The sequence below is a fragment of the Peromyscus californicus genome, unplaced genomic scaffold (assembly GCF_007827085.1).
Source record: "Peromyscus californicus insignis strain IS unplaced genomic scaffold, ASM782708v3 Scaffold_4__1_contigs__length_199733344, whole genome shotgun sequence".
Taxonomy (NCBI): domain Eukaryota; kingdom Metazoa; phylum Chordata; class Mammalia; order Rodentia; family Cricetidae; genus Peromyscus; species Peromyscus californicus.
In genome coordinates, this window is record NW_026294562.1 from 192,287,719 (window position 1) to 192,307,203 (window position 19,485).

The 19,485-nt window shown below is 38.7% G+C and overlaps 1 long non-coding RNA gene across 1 annotated transcript in view; it reads left to right on the plus strand.

Annotated features, from left to right (window-relative positions):
* The window catches only part of LOC128124477 (uncharacterized), a 31,748-nt gene extending 12,475 nt beyond the window's left edge, over positions 1-19,273 (plus strand). The window contains exon 2 of the long non-coding RNA XR_008222886.1: positions 17,965-19,273. This is a non-coding gene — a long non-coding RNA (uncharacterized LOC128124477). The remainder of the gene's footprint in view (positions 1-17,964) is intronic.
* The last annotated feature ends 212 nt before the right edge of the window (positions 19,274-19,485 follow it).

Here is a 19,485-nt window from a genome sequence, read left to right on the forward strand (position 1 = left end):
GTAAAAATGTGAGCTCAGCATATAAAGACACATTTCTGAATGCTGTATTACATCCTAGAATGCATACATTTAGACAGAAAATTAATGGGCAGTAAAAAGTTTTCTTAGTACATTTTAAGGTTCTTAGCCATAAAAGGTACATTGGATGATATATATTTTTTAATCAATAAAATCTGAACTGGTTCCTCATGTGATTATTATCTACAAAGCTCTCTGGGAATGGCTATTCCCCAGGGCCAAAGGCATTCTCTATAATAAGCACGTGGTAAAACAGGAGTTAGAAACTATACATGAATTTAAATTTAAAGTGCTTTGGAATCACCACAATAGCAAAGAAAATCCTGTTTCTAAACAACAGATAATGCAATTGCTCTATCAGATTATTTTATAAGTGAATATTCTGGCAATTGTAAAGTAGATGAAAAATTACGTTAAGATTCACTTCATAGGGTCTCAAACTTATTAACAACGGAAAGATATCCACAACAGAATTTTGAAAGCTGTGTCCTTCTGAGCAGGCTCAGTGAGTACCTGAGTCCCTTCCCTCCTGCATCCCAGCCCCGCTGTTCCTCTGACCTGTGGGTTCCAGAGCCACCAGGCTGTGGTTCATGTCACTGGTTGCTGACTGGTGAATTTCCCAAGCCACAGAGATGGTCAACTGCAGCTGAGGAGAGCTTTCAAGTCCTCAGAATATCTGACAGGGATCATTTATACCAAATTATGGACTATGCAGATCCCCAAGGTCCAACAGAGAATGTTGAATTTTCCTGTCACTTAGCCAAGTTACTTGGAGTGACTCCTTCTGGCCTCACACACTACAAAACCAGATTCCTATCACATGGCTCTTCAAAACTTTGCCTATGGCACTCAATATCTCTTAATTAATTTCTCAAGTCTACAAATCTTTTTTCTTTTCCTCAAAACTGGCAGGTGTCCCCATGCACACCATAAGGGACCACTCTGTCCTCTTAGTGCCAGGCTGCCCTGGACCTCCTCTGCACAGCCTCCCCACATGCTTGCTGCCAGCCTAGACCTGAACTGGATCAATTAGGATACTGCAAAAAGTTACCTCGCCCACATTCTGGGTTCTAACCCCTTGAGACACAATTTATTCCTTCTCACTTCTCATTGGGGGTTACCAGCCTACTGGGCTAAAAGTGAACAGCAAAACACAGACAAAAACAAACAAACAAAAAACCCTGTAAACTCTGATGCTCAGGTTTCATTCCAAAAACATTAAATAGTTGAGTATTAAAACTAAGACAAAACACCCTTGACTCAAAGGACAAACCACAGCAATATCTCTTAAGGACAGCAATTTAAATGATGTCCAAGATATGTAATACAATTTTCTGCACCTGATAATAGGTTTCTCTGCTGACACAGTAAGCATGAGCAAGCTTTACTGAAAAACCACAGCAGGTTTATTTGAGCAAAGCAAACCCCAGGTGGGTTCTCTGGTCCCAGAGATCAAAGCATGAAGAGCCATGCTCACTAACAAAAGCAGGGAGACTTTATAGGTTGCAGGTGAGGAGTGACAATGTGTCAGCCACAAGCTGGGTTTGTGCCCAAGTATGGTCAAAGGCTGAGCACTTTAGGCAGGGACTTGGGCACCTGGCAACTTCAGTGAAGAAAACTGCAGTAGCCACCAACATACATAACTGGGCTTTTTGGTCCATTTCCTTTGTTTGGTGACACTCTGAGGGGTGGGTTTTAGAGAGAGAAAGAGAGACAGAGAGACAGAGAGACAGAGAGACAGAGACAGAGAGAGAGGAATGAGGGTTGGCTGATCATGCAGGGGGAGCTGAAGGTGCCAACCGAACAACATGGAACTCAAAAACCAAAGTTATGTTCAAGGAGATCAAAGCATTTATACCATCTGAATCAATTCAAGGAAATAGAATCAAAATGATACCTAGGCAAGTAAACATTAGCAAGTGATTGTGGAGATGAGGACAATATAAGATATGAAAATTGAATTCAATAAAAAGTTGGAAACACCAAAGAAATCTCACACTGAAGTTAAAGAACAAATGAAAAATACAATAATAACTGAAATGGATCATGTAAGAGAGAGAATATCAGGGGTTGAAGACAAGGTAGAGGAGCTGGATGGCTCAATCAGGGAAAATAGTGGATTAAAATAAAATGCTCGATGTAAATAGTACTAGTTAAAGGTAAAAGGAAAATTCCACCTGTATATTCTTCTCTTATACTAAATATTCTGTATTTTAGACACAGTAACTCACTCTGAAGAGCTTTCCTGAGAAGCTGTATAAACACTCCATCACTATGTAAATGAAATACTACTGAAAATCCATCTTTATCATTCCCTCTCAGACCTCCATTATTACCAGTCAATATCCAGAATTGCAATGTTAGCAATGTTGACATGGGGGAAGACATGCCAGGAACTCAGGATTTGGGAAGGAAGTAGGTGTCTGAGGAAGTCCATGGTCAGTCAGATCATTGCTAAGAACCTAGTGTGAATTCATCCTGTGCTTTAACTCTTTCACCACCAGTTTGCTATATTGTAGATTTACTCACTAAGAAACAAGTTTGTCTTCTGAGAGGCATGCTAAAGGTGCTTTGAAGAAAGTTATGAAGAAACACATGTCATCTACTAAAGCGCCATGGCAGATCATAGTTAGAGCAAACTATACATAGAAGAATACAAGAGAAATTATTCAGGCAAAGGAAAATCACAGACCAGGTTTCCGGATGAAAATAGACCCAGAGTTTTTGTCTATGTTATACAGAAACAGAATGCAAGTTGGTTTAATGCAATAGATGCAAAATTGTTTCAACACATAGAAACAAATCAATATATGTCATTACATATCTAGGCTCAATGAACAAAGAAACATGACCATGCCAATAGATTCATCAAAACCCTGTGGGAAAATAACACATTTCTTAGTATAAAAGCTCTAAATGGGAAAACAGAAGGAATGTGCTTCAGCATAATAAAGATAATGTAATGAAATCCTAAAGCTAACATTTCACAAAATTAGAAAATGGAAATAGTGCCATGCTAATCAGAACATAGACAATGGTGGCATATCTCTCTCTCTCTCTCTCTCATAACTCAAGAAAATGCATCAGTTTGTGCCCAGAGTAAAAAAAAATGCTTTTTAATTGACATATTCAGGAATGTCAAAAAGATTGTTATTCATATATAATTGCAAAATTCAAAACATAAATATTCAAGTGATGGTCACATATGTCTTTAGTCTCAGAACTCAATAGGCAAATACAGGTTTTGTGAAGTGAAACCATGTTGGTCTACACAGCATGTACCATGGCATCTAAGGCACCTCAATAAGAACATTTTTCTAAAATAAATTAAATTAAATTAAACGGAAATATAAATATACCATGAGAAAGCTCAGATCTGATGACCATATTGAGAACATATAAAATACCTGTACAATAGAATTTGTTTTTTTACATAGCAACAAATGCTGAAAAGTCAGAAGACCACTCCATTTTCTCAGTAAATGGACTCACTAGCATGGCATTCAAACTTGAAATATGCCTCTCCAGGCTGCTGAGACAGAAGAATCACCAATGGCTTTATCAGATGCTGACCATGCATACTACAATACAAACCTTCCAGGCAAGGTATGTGTACTGCTGTAACATTGCCAAGACTATTTTATGATTTACAAGCTTCCTGGTTGGATCTGCAGCTGGCTCCACATAAGTAAACTCAGGCATGTCACTTGAAATCTGGATAAAATTCTACAAATGGAATGGTCAAAGGCCCTAGGAGGGAAATCATTCCTGACATTTTGTTACATGTACAAATTACTCAAACTCTCTTTACATGGTTCTCTTCGTGGCATGGCCTAGAGCTGCTTTCACCCAAGGTCAGAAAAACTTGTTCACAATGTACAAGACTATTTCAGAAACTCTTAATTAGTCCAATATAGATAACAAGTAACTGCTGACTGCACAGCTTATGATGAGATTATCATATCAACACATTCAAACCACAGGGATCATTACAGTAGACACAACAAAAGATTGTAGAAGCTGGAAGATGGGAAGTTGACCAATGCTGATTTGGGGGCAAAATTTGTAAATTTCAATATAACTAAGTATTTAGAATGGCTTCACAATATGCTTTTAATGCTTGGCTTATTCTTAAAATGAAACTGTAAACAAAAACTGTTTGTGTAAGGAGAGGAAAAAAGAAAGTAGAAGGCAGACCTCTACAATGAAAGGTTTGACTGACAAAAGTAATGGAAGAAAAACTGCAAGCTGAAAAGTCCTCCCACACTCATGGAACACTGACACATTACTAGCACATATTCATTCAACTAGACAAGACAATGTAAAAGGAAGTTTGTGTTCTGTAAATATCTGAAGCAATTCCTATGAAAACCCTCCATGTATTTTATGAAGAAATAGCAAATGATATGAAATGTGAAAAAACACAAAGCACTTAGAAACCCTGAGAGTAAGATCAAACCCATACATGACATGAAACTACATTATCATAATGCCATGAAAGGAACAGCAGGTATCAAATGGAAGACAAGGTAGTTGTGGTTTAACACTCTATGGAGACACACTGCAATTCTTCCCAAAATCATGCAGGCACTGTTTTAGGATATGGAAATTTAATTCTAAAAGAGATAGAATCTGTAATAAAATAAAAATGTGCCAAAAAAAAACCCTGACAGGTGGAAAAAACTTGAATGCAGCAAATTTTGAAAGTTTATACTAAATTCAGCAGATATAATGGCAACCAGTCAACAGTGGTATGAAGACATGGCCAGTGATATGAACGGAATAAGGACAGCCTCATTCCTATGCAGTCAAAAGGATATTTCCTGCTAGTATTAACTCTGACAGAGTATGTCTTCTACAACAATCCTCAATAGAACTCTCCAGAATCATTTCAAATGAAGCAGAATGTCACAAAACTGATTTCATGTCTGGTTTACAGTGTCACTTCATCCCCTAATTACCGTTGCCTCAATGCTGCCAACATTTCTGGATTCTTTGTTACTGTCTCCTCTCAATTCACAGTCCAGTGTTTTTTTTTCTACTCCACGGAAAGCGAGCCTGGGTCAGAAGTGTGAGAAAGGCATATGGGAAAGACATTCTTCAGAATGCACCTAGATTCACTAACGTAGAACTGTGCTCAGTAGATATAGATTAAAAAAAAAAATAAGAAGATTCTAGAAATGATTTCTTAACAGGCATACAGTTTGAAAAGACCAAAATTTATGGAGCATTTTAACCTTGGATAACTTGAGGCCCACTTCTAATTGAAATTCACTCAAAACTCAAGGGCATAAAGGAAATGTCAGATTGTCATAACAATATTATACAATACTGAGTTTCTGAATTAATCATGGAACAAAAATAAAAGGAACCTAACACCTGACAAAAGAAGACACGCAAGATAGAGAATGCATCATGACAAGGTTCCTTGTCCTTTGAGAATTTGACTGTATTGGATGACACATGAGACTCATTCACACACACCTCATGCATATGTAAAGTACTTTGAAAGGGAATCCTGCGGATGAACATAAAAACTGGGCATTGTGGCAGAAGGTTTTAATCCTTACACTCTGAAGGCAGAGGCAACAAGTTTAGCATGATCTACATAGTGAGTTACAGCAAAGGGAGGGCTGTGTAAAGAGACACTGTCTGGAAAGATAAGAAATAAAATAAATAAATAAAATGAGCACTTTATTACTGGGCATAGTTGTGCATGCTTTTAATTCCAGCACCCAGGAGACAGAGGCAGGTGGATCTCTTAGGTCAAGGCTACCCGGGTCCTCAAAGTAAGCTCCAGGACATTCATGGCTGTCACACAAAGAAACCTTGTCTTGAAAAACCAAAAAAGCACTTTATTTGTAATATAATGTGCATACAATTTATGTAGAGCACTGGGCCTTGTGCACTGGAGAATCCTGGAAAGCTTAACCTCTTCAACAGAATGAGGTATGAAGCTGCTATTCCTAGAACACTAGGAATGATGTTGTTTTATAACCCGGTGATCCTTCGCTGTCTGATGAGACAGGCTCTGCCTTACCTCCCAGAATATATGTTTTTGCTTATCCAAGACCTTTCCCCTAAATCTTCAGCATTGCTTTTAGACCATAAAACCCACTGTTATGAGTGAGGTCACTAGTGCTTTACAGTAGCCTGAGTAACTTTTATGTTATCTTAGGTCAGGCCAATCCTAACACCCACAGGCAATGTGTTTACCTCAGTCAAACCTCTATACTCTAAATCTTGGGCACTATCGCTGCATCAACAGTACTCATTCTTCTGAAAAAGCCAGTTGTACTTTATAAGGAATCTCAATGTAAACATGTCTTAAATTGTTGTACATTTGGGATTCAGTTGTGTTATCTGACTACTTTTTTCAAAAATTGTGTTGTGCTTAAATATGATTAAAGCAAAATGATCTGGGTCAAATTCAAAAGTCCTGTTCCAGCACCCGTTACAATAAAATTGGGCTAAGCTACATTTCATTCTGTCCCTTCGTTGATTAGTTTTTCCATCCCAGCTATAAAGCCGGCAGGGGAATCACCACAGCTGGCACAAAAACATGAGGCATACAACCCTCAGAGAAGGTAAGAAAAGTTTATTGGATAGACTGAGAAGAATCAGAGCCTTATAGTTATAATGAGTAGTGTTCGATCTCCAGTTTACAGACCTTCATCCAAAATCGGTATCCTAAAAAGATTAAGGCTCAATATTAACTGACGTCATGTATAAATTAGCAAATAGAGGAGAAAATTATCTCTGTTCTAAACTCTTTATCTCAAGATTTATATGTTCATTGAGTATAGTTAAAAAATTTGTAAAATCTGTAACAAAATTTTAACTTAAAACTTGTAACAAAGGGCTGATAATTAAATCTATAAATAGGTAATTTTTATTTACTATAATGTATATATGAATGTATATATGTGTGTGTGTATCTTCATCTTAAGATGAAGTCTGTCTTCATCTTAGCTGATGCCTAATGAGGATAAAAAGAACATGTACCTGCTAGCCATCTTTACTAAGGCTCAAAAATATATGCCATGTAATTTATCACCATCTTTATATGACCACATGGCATAAAACAATTAAGACTTAAAATTTAGTCTTACTAAGCCTTCTGTTTACTATGTCTTCCTTTTAGGCTAAAGACACAATGAAAAGTCAACAAGTTGCTTTGGATTAGAATGGATTTTTGTACAGTAAATTCCTAAGGTTATTGTAGTCGGGAGTTTTCCTGTGTCCTGCATCCACTTGATCGAGAGTAAACACACAGAGGTTTATATTAATTACAAACTGTTCAGTGTATGGCTCAGGCTTACAGTTAACTAGCTCTTTTATCTTACATTCACCCATTTCTATTAATCTATGTATCACCATGTGTCTCGTGGCTTTACCTGTGTTCCATTATATCTTGCTCCCCTGTCAGCACTCAGTGTCTCTCCTGACTCTGCCTTCATTCTCCCTGTACCTTTGCTCAGATTTCCTGCCTAGCTGTAAAATGTCTTGCCATAGGCCAGAGCAGCTTTTCTTATTAACCAATGGTAGCAACACATATTCACAGCATACAGAAAGACTATCCCACAACACTTCCCTTTTTCTGTCTAATAAAAAAAGGGTTTTCATTTTAACCTAGTAACATTACATATAACAGTTATAAAGTAAGAATTAGTCACAATATCTAGTCTATTTGTAGTTGCCAAAATTAAAGAAAACACTCTATCATCTGTCCTATATTTGTGAATCTAAAGTTTCATATCTAATTTATCTTTTATCATAACTAAGTAAAATTATAACTATCTAATCTTCAACTGCATCAAAGACCCCAGAAGGATATAATATTACATGAGTAAACAGGAAGTGTATTGTAAGCAACTTCCAAAATTCTAGAAATGTCAGACATCTGGTTGCCTGGACAATAATCCAAAGTTCCTCTGTAATGTTGGGGCATCTATCTTCAACCTACAGGTCTGGAGTCTCTCACATACTTTTCAGTAAAGCAGGAAATTTGAAGGACTGTTCTGCCTAATGGCAAAGTTTGTCAGTACTTTCCTCTGTGTCCTGAAGAATGTATGGCAGTTTCTTCTGCAAAGCAGGAACTTGAAGGACCATTCCACCTTGTTCTGGAAAAGTTCAGTGTTCACTTTCCTACAGGTCCTGCACATCCAGTTTATGCAACATGCTATAAGCAGTCTAGAAAATAGCAGTTTCTTATCCAAATGGCTAGCCTTTTCCACACTGTAAGCAAAATCCTTAATGAGATTTTTTTGATGTCCATCATTTTCTTTAAAGTAATTGTTGCTGCCAGGCACAGACATGTCTCATTGTGCATAAAAGTAAGTCCTTAAAACATTTTAAATGTTATATTCTGTATGTCTTTGATGTGTTTGAAAATTACCTACCTAATTGAAATATATCCTTGTATACCTAGAAAACTTAATATGACTGTAAGTATGATTATCATAGATGACTATTAATCTGTATTATTTAATGATACATTACAATTTTAAATGTGTTGCATAAATGTACCTTAAACAAGAGTAGAAATATACAGATAGTATAATAAAATTGCCCTTAAGTCGGTATTAATAAACCAAAATCCATATCAATGTAAAGTATTTTCAGATTAACAGTTGTTTGATTTGGATTAAAGTAGATTCAATAATCTATCTATTGTTCACCATTTCTATATCATATCCTTTTTTCTTTAGAAAGAGATTGATTATGACCATTAACCATATATAATCAGCCCTCATTGAATAGGAATAAAAACACATAAATAATATTTTCTGAATTTGGGTGTAGCTTTCCATACAACTTCCTGTTGATTAGGGGTGCTGGCAATCTTATGGGGATCCTGAGACAATTTAGAATTATAGTGAAATCTTGGCTGTAGTTGCCTTGAAGGTGTTGTAGATGTTGGATCATCTGGGTTGTGGCTGTCATCAGAGGCCTTTCAGGGGATCTTGCTTGATTGTGGGGCATTTACCCAACCACCCTCACAGTTCCCCAGAGTTTTCTTGAGTGCGAGCAGCAGGAAATATTAGATATAAGAATTTATTGTGGAGAATCTTGCAGAGATAAACAGATTGAAAATAAAGAATAGCCTCAAGAGGGCCTGGAACTTATTCCAACGGGCCCTGACTGTCTCTGACCCAGGGTTTTTATAGAGATGCCAAGGGGTGGAGCAAAAGACCTCCTCCCCCAGCACAGCCAAGTGCAGACCATCCCAGACACCTGCACTCAGGCCCGAGGTCTAATCATCCTCTATGCAGACCTGCTGGGTAAAGCCACAAGGAACCCGAGAACGGGCTCCCACAGGTCCCCCTTTCTTAATATATAAAAAATAATTATTAATGGCTTACAACAATCTCCATAGCTGTTACACCTCCCAATATGGGAGTAGAGGATGATAAAGATGGCATTTCTCGTTTGAATTAGGTCCAAGGTGACTACAGCAGTCTTAGCTGCCTCAAGCCCTTTCTAAGTCAAAAACTCTTAAGGCAACTACAAACTTAAAGAATCCCTTAGCTTCATCATTACCATTAACAGGTTAACATAAATATTGCTATACATAGTCACAATTCTCCCAATCTTACAACTCAAAGCAAATTCTTAACAGAACCATTTGAATTAGGGTATATGGTGCTATATATAGTTAACAATTTTCTCCATCTTACAACTTAATCATTTGAATTTTCTTGCTGACAGAACATAGGAAAAACTTCGATGTATTCACAAACTTAAATATTTCCTTAATTCCACAAAACCAGGGTGAATTAATATCAATAGTTTTCTGCAAACATAATTCAATCTCATAACTCCTCCTTTTCTTTATAATTTAAACAAAATCTCAAACCTAGTTAGAGGAACCCAAACTTATACAATTCCTACAAACCCATATTGAAAAGCAATATTTTCAATCTAACCATTAACACTTTAAAAACTTTAGCAAAACATCCAAAAGCAGTTTCTTAATAAAACTCTTTACACTTTAAAAGTAGTCTCTTAATATACTCCATTTGCATTTCTTACTAACAAAACATGACATTAATCCACAAACAACTTTTGAAATTAGACTAAGGAATATTAACTCTCCCCCTTTTCTTTATAATTTAAGCAAAATCTCAAGCCTAGTTAGAAAACCCAAACTTTTCCATTTTAACAGTTCCATTTGTAACACAAAACCAGTTCTGTAAGTAATTTCATTTTTACATAAACAGTTCCACAAAACAATTCATGAATCACCAATTAATAAAGCATATATGCACACACAAAACTGCATCTTGATTCTAGGTAGAAATAATAAATTTCTTCATTTAAACAGTTCCACTTTTAACCCAATTCCAGAAAACAGTTCCTAGGTCATTACTATAAGTAAACTCAAAATTGTCCCATTGCAATGAAATCTCTATTGTTCATTTCATTTCTTAAGTTCCAAAATTCAAATGATAAATTCTGGTACTAGCCTTCCAAATATGAAGAAATCCATAACAAAAAACTTTTAGTAGTTTTATCTCATTTTAAGTTTAAAAAGTTCAAACAAGAAATAAATTCTGGTATCAGGCTTTCATTTCCAAATATGAAGAGACGTTTTACAACCAAAACTTTTTGTAGTTAACAATTTTAGTTCAAACAAGCATCTCTGCAACTTTTGTTCTCACAGACCGACCTTTTTATGTACAGTAGTATTCTAAACCGCACTGTTTTTGATGTTAGTTCAGGTTTTTCTGTGTTGTGTCGATTTTCCACAGATCTCAACTGCGGATGCCTTGTGCTGGTTCTGGCGTCCATTATTCTTAGCTTCTTAGCGGCTTCTGGAACTTTTGAAAACCGCTCAGACTGCCTGCTTTGCATTCTGCTAGGACACTAAGTTCTGTATCTCAGGTTTTTTCACCATATACATTAAGCATAGACTCACACTCAATATTTACACTTTTTTACAAACTCACATATAACTTTTTGCCTTGCAAAGCATTTAGACTCACATTCAACATTTACATGTTTTACAAACTCATATAACATTAACATCTACTTATTTGTACTCCTTAAGGAAACTATAGAACTACTTTAGCAAATATATTTCTTATTACTTCTTATATATCTTATATTCATTCCATCTTATTTCTTATTTAAACTTACATTTACAACTAACATCTTTACTTCTTACAAGCTTATTACTACATGTCTTAAGACTACCTTAGATACTTCTTGCAAGCTTACATTCTTAAAGGATCTATAGATCTCTTTTACAAACTTATATAGGGCTACCATTAGCATATATTTAACTTAGCAAACACCTAAAGATTTCTTAACACAGATCTAACAAGAGAATTTTTACAAACTCACGTAACTTATTTTCATCTTTTTCTATTTCTTACTCTTAATTATTATTACTATCTCTATTAGATACTCTTAACTAGACAGGAAGTACGTACATCATTTCTAAAGTTTAGAGTTTATAGTCAGCTTTGCTATAAAACACTGTGATTTAGTGAGTGTTGTTGTTATAGAATTGTGATAGTTGTTGCTAGGGGACTGTAACCTTCCCGGGATGATGCCACACTCCAAAGTTGCCAGTTCTCTCAGCCGTTCCGGAACCAGCAGAGATGCACTGTCAGCAGTAGACGGTTTTTAACTAGAGACTGTCCCTTCACCCAAATTCATAATAGTTCCCCTAAGTACTTCAATTCAGACAAACATTTCTATTACAGCAGTACTTTTGGTTTGTTCTACCAAAAAAACTTCACTTCACGCTGAGGGTGAAATTACTGTATTTAGCTGCTGTAAAGCTCCTCGCCAAAACTGCACAGCTATTAGGTGATATAAAGTATTTTTCTAAAGGAGCTAGTAAAGCCAAAAGCGGCACAGCTCCGAACTCTATTTCCTCACTGTTTGCATTAACCAGTGACAAAACCTCAGAAACACTAATCGAGCCACTTTCATTCTGGTTCCTTTATAGGAACGTCATTGGAGCTGACTTTTCTTAGTTCCACGCTCCTTACCAAACGCTCCAGTAACCACAGAGCTTCATTCTCCTCTTGTGAAAAAACACAAACATGTCCTCGACCCCATATTAACACAGGATCGGGACCCTTCCATAATCCCAAGCAGGGATCTTTCCATTTTGCATTACCCTCAGCTAAAGGACCAGGAAGATTGGAGTGAGCTCTAATATGGAACACAAAGCATGGCAGCTTTCTTTTGTGAACAGCATCTTGAATTTATTGAAACATTTTGACTTGGTTGTTGTTAGTTCCAATATTTTCACCAAAACTGTTACTATTCAAAAGGAGTCAAGAACATAGATGTTCTTTTGACCCGACCTGCGGGCCAGGTTATTGGGTGAAGCCCGAGGAGGCACCCCCTGAAAGATCAATGGGGGCAAGAGAGAAAGGAGACCAGAAGAAAGACAAAGTCAGTCTGAGTCACGTCAAAGTCTCGTTTATTGCAAGGGGAGTCAGGATTACATATGCTGGTAGCTAGCCGAAGTAGGTATGGGCATGGAAAATTACTAGGAGGAAGTTAGGGTAGGATGGGGGTCAGGGTAAGGTCTCTTTGTTCCAGGGCTTGATCAACAGACCATGCAGCAGACCATCATGTTTCAGGAAGTTAATCTAAAAGTACATACTGCAGTTTTGTTAAGAAAAGGTTGCTATTGAAACTGTTAACAGAAGATTAGGTAAACAGCTTTTTCCCATGAGAATCAGCTAGGCTACTTGGCTCCTGACATTCTTTCATGAAACATATCCTTCATTAGCTTACTCTGAAAAAAAGCATTTCCAGGATTTAGTATTTTCATTTCATTAGCTTTAACTCCTGATGTTATTAGCAGCTGTAATATTTAGCATTGATTTCTTATAAGGAACTTTCAGGTGAAGCAACTTTTGTAAAACAGCTAGATTTTCTGAAGTTTGTTTCCCATCTATAAAGCAGTCATTTCTTTTTGAATGCCTGTTTCTTATCCCCTTAATTAGATTTGCAAAGGAATCACTCATTGCAGGCTGTTTGTTCAAGAGGTAAATAATTTTTAATTTCACATAAGTTTCTTCATATCTAAGACAAAGTTCAGTGTATAAACTGCTCTCTCTTGCTTTCTTAAGGATTTTAAAGTGGCTTGTTTGCTCTTAAAAGTAGCTTTTTGTCATCCAACTACCATGACAACTTTGCACAGCTATTAGGGTAAATAAGGCATTTTTACCAATGGAGCCCCAAACCGCGAAGCACCTAGCTCCGTATCCTTTCAGTTTTTCATTGGAACTGACACTTAAACTCTTAGATGATTTTCCTCCTTATTCTTTTAAAAGCTGTATTTTAAATTTACCATGAACGTATTTTCGAGCTGACAAAAATGTTTCAGGGCAATGTCGCCATCTTTAGCGGAAAAACTACCTTTCCCAGAATGCATTTCCCTTATATCAGTCCATCAGTCCCTTATATCAGTCCCTTATATCATTTCCCATATCAGTCATTTCCCATAGTTCTTTTCAGGTCTGAGAGTCAACTAGTTCTCTTTTACCAGACTTGCTTACAAATTCTTGCCCGGGAGGTTTGAACAAAGTTTTTTGCTTTTGCAGTGGGAGATTTGAACAAGCATTTTAAATTTTCAGCTTTGGCACATTGGAGATTCCTGATCTCTCCTCAGCTGGCTTCAACAGGTGTCTCTCCTTCATTTGACACTGGCCCCCAAATCAGAACTGCACCTGCCTCGTTAGCGTGCATCGAGGTGGGCAATTTCTGATAGCAACTTTCCTTGGGGCTTGTGTTTGCCTTAGCCAGTTAGTGAAAAACAAAAGCATTTACAACAGCTTTTCCATAGCTCCTTTATGAGAGATTTTTCTCCCACTGATTTTATTCTCATTTTGCTTGTTCCTTCCCCCCCCCCCCCCCAGATGCAGAGCTTCAGGTATCTGTCTGCGGCTCTGTACCTCTGCTAGCTGCCTTTGGAGGTAGGGGCTTTTTTTTCTCCCCCTGAATCTGCCTCAAATTCTAGCAGCTTTTCACAGGTCATGTATTTTCTGGGGAGGAATACGTCCCTTCTGTTTCTTCAGAGTCTTTTTCCCAGACAGTTCCCAGTTTGGTCTCAGTTTATCCCCTCTACCCCAGAAACAGTTTCCGACACTACAGTGGCGGCTTTCCCTGCTACTGAAGGTAGGGGTTTTTGTCTGTTTTCCCGGTCTGTGTGGTTTGCGTACAGACTGAAAATCTAACAAGGGAGGTTTTTGCCATTTCTAAACTCCCATTAGAACAGGCGTTTTGTTTCATCAGGCCTTCACCTGGCCGAGTCCCCCAATGGGTTGCTTTTGCTTGTCTGGGTGCTCAAGGACAGAGCTTATGCCAGAGGCAATCACCCCTCAGGGCTACACTCCCTCATCTGATCGGGAGTTAGTTGAAACAAAGCTTTTCTCAAAGAGATGCTTTCTCTGACAGAAAAGAAAGCTTTACTCCTGGATAGTTCTATTCTGCCCTAGCTGGGCTCTTTCCCCAGACAGCGTTCTGACTCAGCAGCACAACTGCTTCAGACACAGTTCAGCTTTACTGTTTTCCCAGAAAGGTCTTTACTCTGATAGGAAAGCTTTTCTCAGATTTCTTTTTGCAGCTGTGGACCTATCAACCCGGGACTTGTAGGAAAGTGGACAACTGTGCCATTCCCACTGGCTTTAGCTTTAGCTTTGTTCATTGGCAATCTTCCCCTGGGTCCTGCACCTTCCTGCCTCAGCTCTGTGCTCCAGGAAGTTTACAACTGCAGGAACCCTAGTATCCCCGAAATGCACTCCAACTCAGAGATGTTGGCCAGTTGCCTCTGGGTTTTTGCTCAGAAGCGAGGATACAATGCTTGAGGGATCTTTGCATTAGGAAGATTAGGAGCACCTTTTCAAAGACTCACTCAGAAACAAAACCCTTGATGCCTCAGCTCAGCTGTTAACTGAAAAGGTTGGCTTTTTTGCTTTTCTCGGGTAAAGTTTCCCGCTCTTTTAGGCTCTCTATAGCTTTTCACCCACACTCTCCCAAGTGTTTCCCTCATGGTACTCTGATCCACTGTCTTTTACTAGCTTGAAGAGACAGCTTAGAAGAGGTTTTTAGGAACTTGTCCCTGCCTCCTGCATTGCAGGGAGGATTGTTAAAGCTTGAAAGAGAACTTGGAGAGGTTTTGCCGTCTTAAGAGGTTTGTTGTTTTCCCTTTGAGCTAATCACAGGTGGTCCCCATACTAATATCTTCAGGTGATTCTAATTTTTGTCCTTCTGAGAGAGTTCTGAAAGGCTTTAGTTTTTAAGTTTTAAGAGCTTTTGAGAAAGATTAAGGCTTTTTAGAGAGATTTTTTTCCCCAAATTTTCCAAGAAAAGCTTTATAGTTTAAGAGAAAGATTTTTTTCCCCAAGAGAGAAAGACCAACTTTTCCCAAAACTTCCCAACTTTAAACTTTTTGGCTTTTTACACCCCCATTTTTGCCTCAGGGAGAAATCACTTTCTCCTGCCGGTTGGACTTAGCATTTCAACTGTCCCCAGGTCAAAAGCTTCCATAGGAAACTTTTTCTTCCCCATAAACTCAGAGAAGAGCTTTTTTACTACCTGTAAAGCCCAAAGAAAGAATTTTTCCCCAGTTTGCGTTCATAGCCCCCAAAGTTAGAAAATTGAGTTTTTCTGTCTAGTTGCCTTACTTATCTTAAATTTTTTCTACACAATCTTACATTTCTAAGTTTTTCCTACTATATTACTACCCTATATCTTATACTTATTTTTCCCAGATAGAAATTGAGAAAGGGATAGAAGATAGAAAATTTTGACAGAAGAGAATTTCGCTGCAGCATCGGACATCCTTCCAGTCCGCTTTCCTTTTCTCTCGAGCATAAAACCCCTCCTCTCAATAATATATATATATATATAAAATATATATTTTCCATAACACCGGCATGCCTTTCCACTGGCAGGGCTGACTCAGCACTTTCGCCAAAAACTCTGTAATAAAACTATTATTTTCCTTTATCTTTAGTCCCTGTTCATTTGTCTTTAGTCCCTGTTCATTTGTCTTTAGTCCCCCCTTTTTTTAGTCCCTTTTTTTCTTTAGTCCCTGTTCATGGCGCCATTCTGTGGGGCGTTTACCCAATCACCCCCACAGTTCCCCAGAGTTTTCTTGAGTGTGAGCAGCAGGAAATATTAGATAGAAGGATTTATTGTGGAGAATCTTGCAGAGATAAACAGATAGAAAATAAAGGATAGCCTGGAGAGGGCCTGGAACCTATTCCAACGGGCCCCGACTGTCTCTGCCCCAGGGTTTTTATAGAGACGCCAGAGGGTGGAGCAAAAGACCTCCTCCCCCAGCACAGCCAAGTGCAGACCATCCCAGACACCTGCACTCAGGCCCGTGGTCCTAATCATCCTCTATGCGGACCTGCTGGGTAAAGCCACGAGGAACCCGAGAATGGGCTCCCACACTTGATCAAACCATATAAACTGGAAAGCAATCCATAGGTTCTCATCTTCCATGGAAACAAAAGCAGAAACTCTTTTCCAAGGCAACATATCCTTAGATCCAAATTTTGAAATCAAGATACATTTAAGATACATATGTTGGTTTAAATTAGTAGCTCCCACAATCAAATGTTTCTCTAGGGATAAAAATCCCAAAGTAAATGACTACAATTCATCAATAGAATTGGGAGAGCACTCCCTAAAAATAGTGATGATACTTTGCATCTATTAGATCCTGTAATTATTGAAGCCACTTCAGTGCATTTATTGCCTATTCCAGGATCAATTATTGGAACCCAGAGAGAAATATCTAATTTGGTCGGTATGATTAGTAAAACTACAAATATATTAGTAAAAATTCAATCAAGAGATGGGTGAACTGAGGACCACATTATTACAATATAGAACTATAGATTATTTGTTGCTCAATCATAAATTTGGTTATCAACAATTACCTGCATGTGTTTGCTGTGGGATGGTCTGTATGTCAAATGTGTTGCTGATTGGTCAATGAATAAATCACTGATTGGTCAGTGGCCAGGCAGGAACTATAGGCGGGACTGAGAGAACAGGAAGCTGGGTGAGAGAGACACTGCCAGCCGCCATCAGGATAAGGAAGATGTAAAGTACCGGTAAGCCACAAGCCACGTGGCAAGGTATAGATTAATAGAAATGGATTAATTTAAGCTGTAAAAACAGTTAGCAAGAAGCCTGCCACGGCCATACAGTTTAAAACCAATATAAGTCTCTGTGTTTGCTTGATTGGGTCTGAGTGGCTGTGGGACTGGCAGGTGAGAGAGATTTGTCCTGACTGTGGGCCAGGCAGGAAAACTCAGCTACAAATGGCGTCCAACGTGGTGACAAGAGTTTCCACCTAAAAACTGAGAAAAAAGATTCTAAAATGGAGCTAAAAACAGCTTCCTAATTGTCTCTCTCAAATGAGCGGCAGCTGCCTGTTTGAGCTACTGGCGGGTTCCTAGCGTGCGTACATGCTCGACCTGCCGTATAGCGGGAATGAGGCCTCTGCAAGTGGCACATTAAGCTGTGTGGTGGATTTAGCCTTTGCTAGTACAAAAAAAAAAAAAGAGGTTTCTGGGCTACACGCTGCTTTGATAGAAGCATAGACCCACTATTTCTGAGAGTTGATGTCTCCCAGAGCTGGCGGAAAACGTATTACCACCATGTTGGGAAGCTGAAGTGAGTGGAGCCAGCAGCGCCAGTGCCGTTTCAGGCTTAGAAGGCTGCAGTTTAAAGCAATAGGCTCAAGCTAATATAAAATAATAAGCCACGTAAAGATGGCTACCACACAGAGAATCTGGATTATGTTCTCTTTGATATTTGTAACTGAAGAAAAACATTTGATTACAAAAGCTGTTGAGTTATGCCAAAATGTATATTTTAAAGGTACCTTGACTTTAAAATTTGGATGTAAGGATATGTTGCTTTGGAAAGGAGACTCTGCTTTTGTTTCCACAGAAAGCCAGAGGCTATGGATTTGTTCCAGATTAAGACACATCAGGTTTGACCAGCCAAGACCACCTGAAAGGTCTCCGATGACACCATGGCCCAGATGATCCAACATCCAGAACCGTTTCAAGGCAACTGGCTCAGATGATACAGCCTCACGGACTACTCCATGATCCTAAAATTTTCTTTGTTTCCCCAGAAGATACAGCGCCCCCCCTCCAGCAGGAATTAGTAAGAGAAGCTATGCCCAAATTCCCAAATATACCAAGCTGACTTTGGAGATGTGTAAAGGTTAAAACCTTCCTTTTTAAGAAAAGAAAAGGGGAAGTGCTGTGGGATGGTCTGTATGTCAAATGTGTTGCTGATTGGTCAATGAATAAATCACTGATTGGTCAGTGGCCAGGCAGGAACTATAGGCGGGACTAACAGAGAGGAAAATTGAGAGAACAGGAAGCTGGGTGAGAGAGACACTGCCAGCCGCCATCAGGATAAGGAAGATGTAAAGTACCGGTAAGCCACAAGCCACGTGGCAAGGTATAGATTAATAGAAATGGATTAATTTAAGCTGTAAGAACAGTTAGCAAGAAGCCTGCCATGGCCATACAGTTTGTAACCAATATAAGTCTCTGTGTTTACTTGGTTGGGTCTGATGGCTGTGAGACTGGCAGGTGAGAGAGATTTGTCCTGACTGTGGGCCAGGCAGGAAAACTCTAGCAACATGTGTTGATCAATGTGTCAGATCTTTCTCATACTATTGACATAGAGTCAATGGATTCAACCAGGGCCTCTATTAAGACTGCTATTTTTTCTTTAAAAACTTAGAAATGGGGAGATGTAGAGAACATAAGAGCCTTGTGCACATGGATAAGTACTAGAGAATCCAGCAAAGTTAAACACACGGCTTACCTCTTCAATGGAATGAGGTGCAAAGCTGTTCTTCCTGGAATGCTAGGAATTATGTTGTTTTAGAACCTGGTAACCTTTTGGTATCTGATGAGACAGGCTCTGCCTTATCCCCAAGAATTTGTTTTTATTTATTTGTAGTAGGCAAGGCCCATAGGGCCAATTTCCTTGGCCCAAACCGGTTGTCAGGGCATGCACAGAATGTACTTCCTTATGAGCCAACCTGAAGTCTACCTGAGGGCCTAGCAACAGGTGCTGTCAGCATTCCTGATCACTGTCAGAGTTCCTGATTGTGCCCAGCCAATGAGGGAAGACCATGCAATGCCACCAGATTGAGACACAGCCTGGGTGCTGGGAGGAGGGTATACAAGGCCTTCCCTGTTATTGAATAAACGATTCTGCTGTTTGCCTTCAACTGACTCCTGGTCTGTGCCATTGACACACACCTTCTCACACCCTCCCTCCAAGGGAGCTGTTAGTGTCAAGCAACATCTGGCATCCAACATGGGGTTTCTGTTACTTTCTCTTTCCCAGTGTAGATTCTGATCATCTCCCTCCCTTCACTCATGGTGCTTGATAGCACCCCCTAGACGGTGTGTTTTGGTGAGAAGGACATTCAGTTTTGTG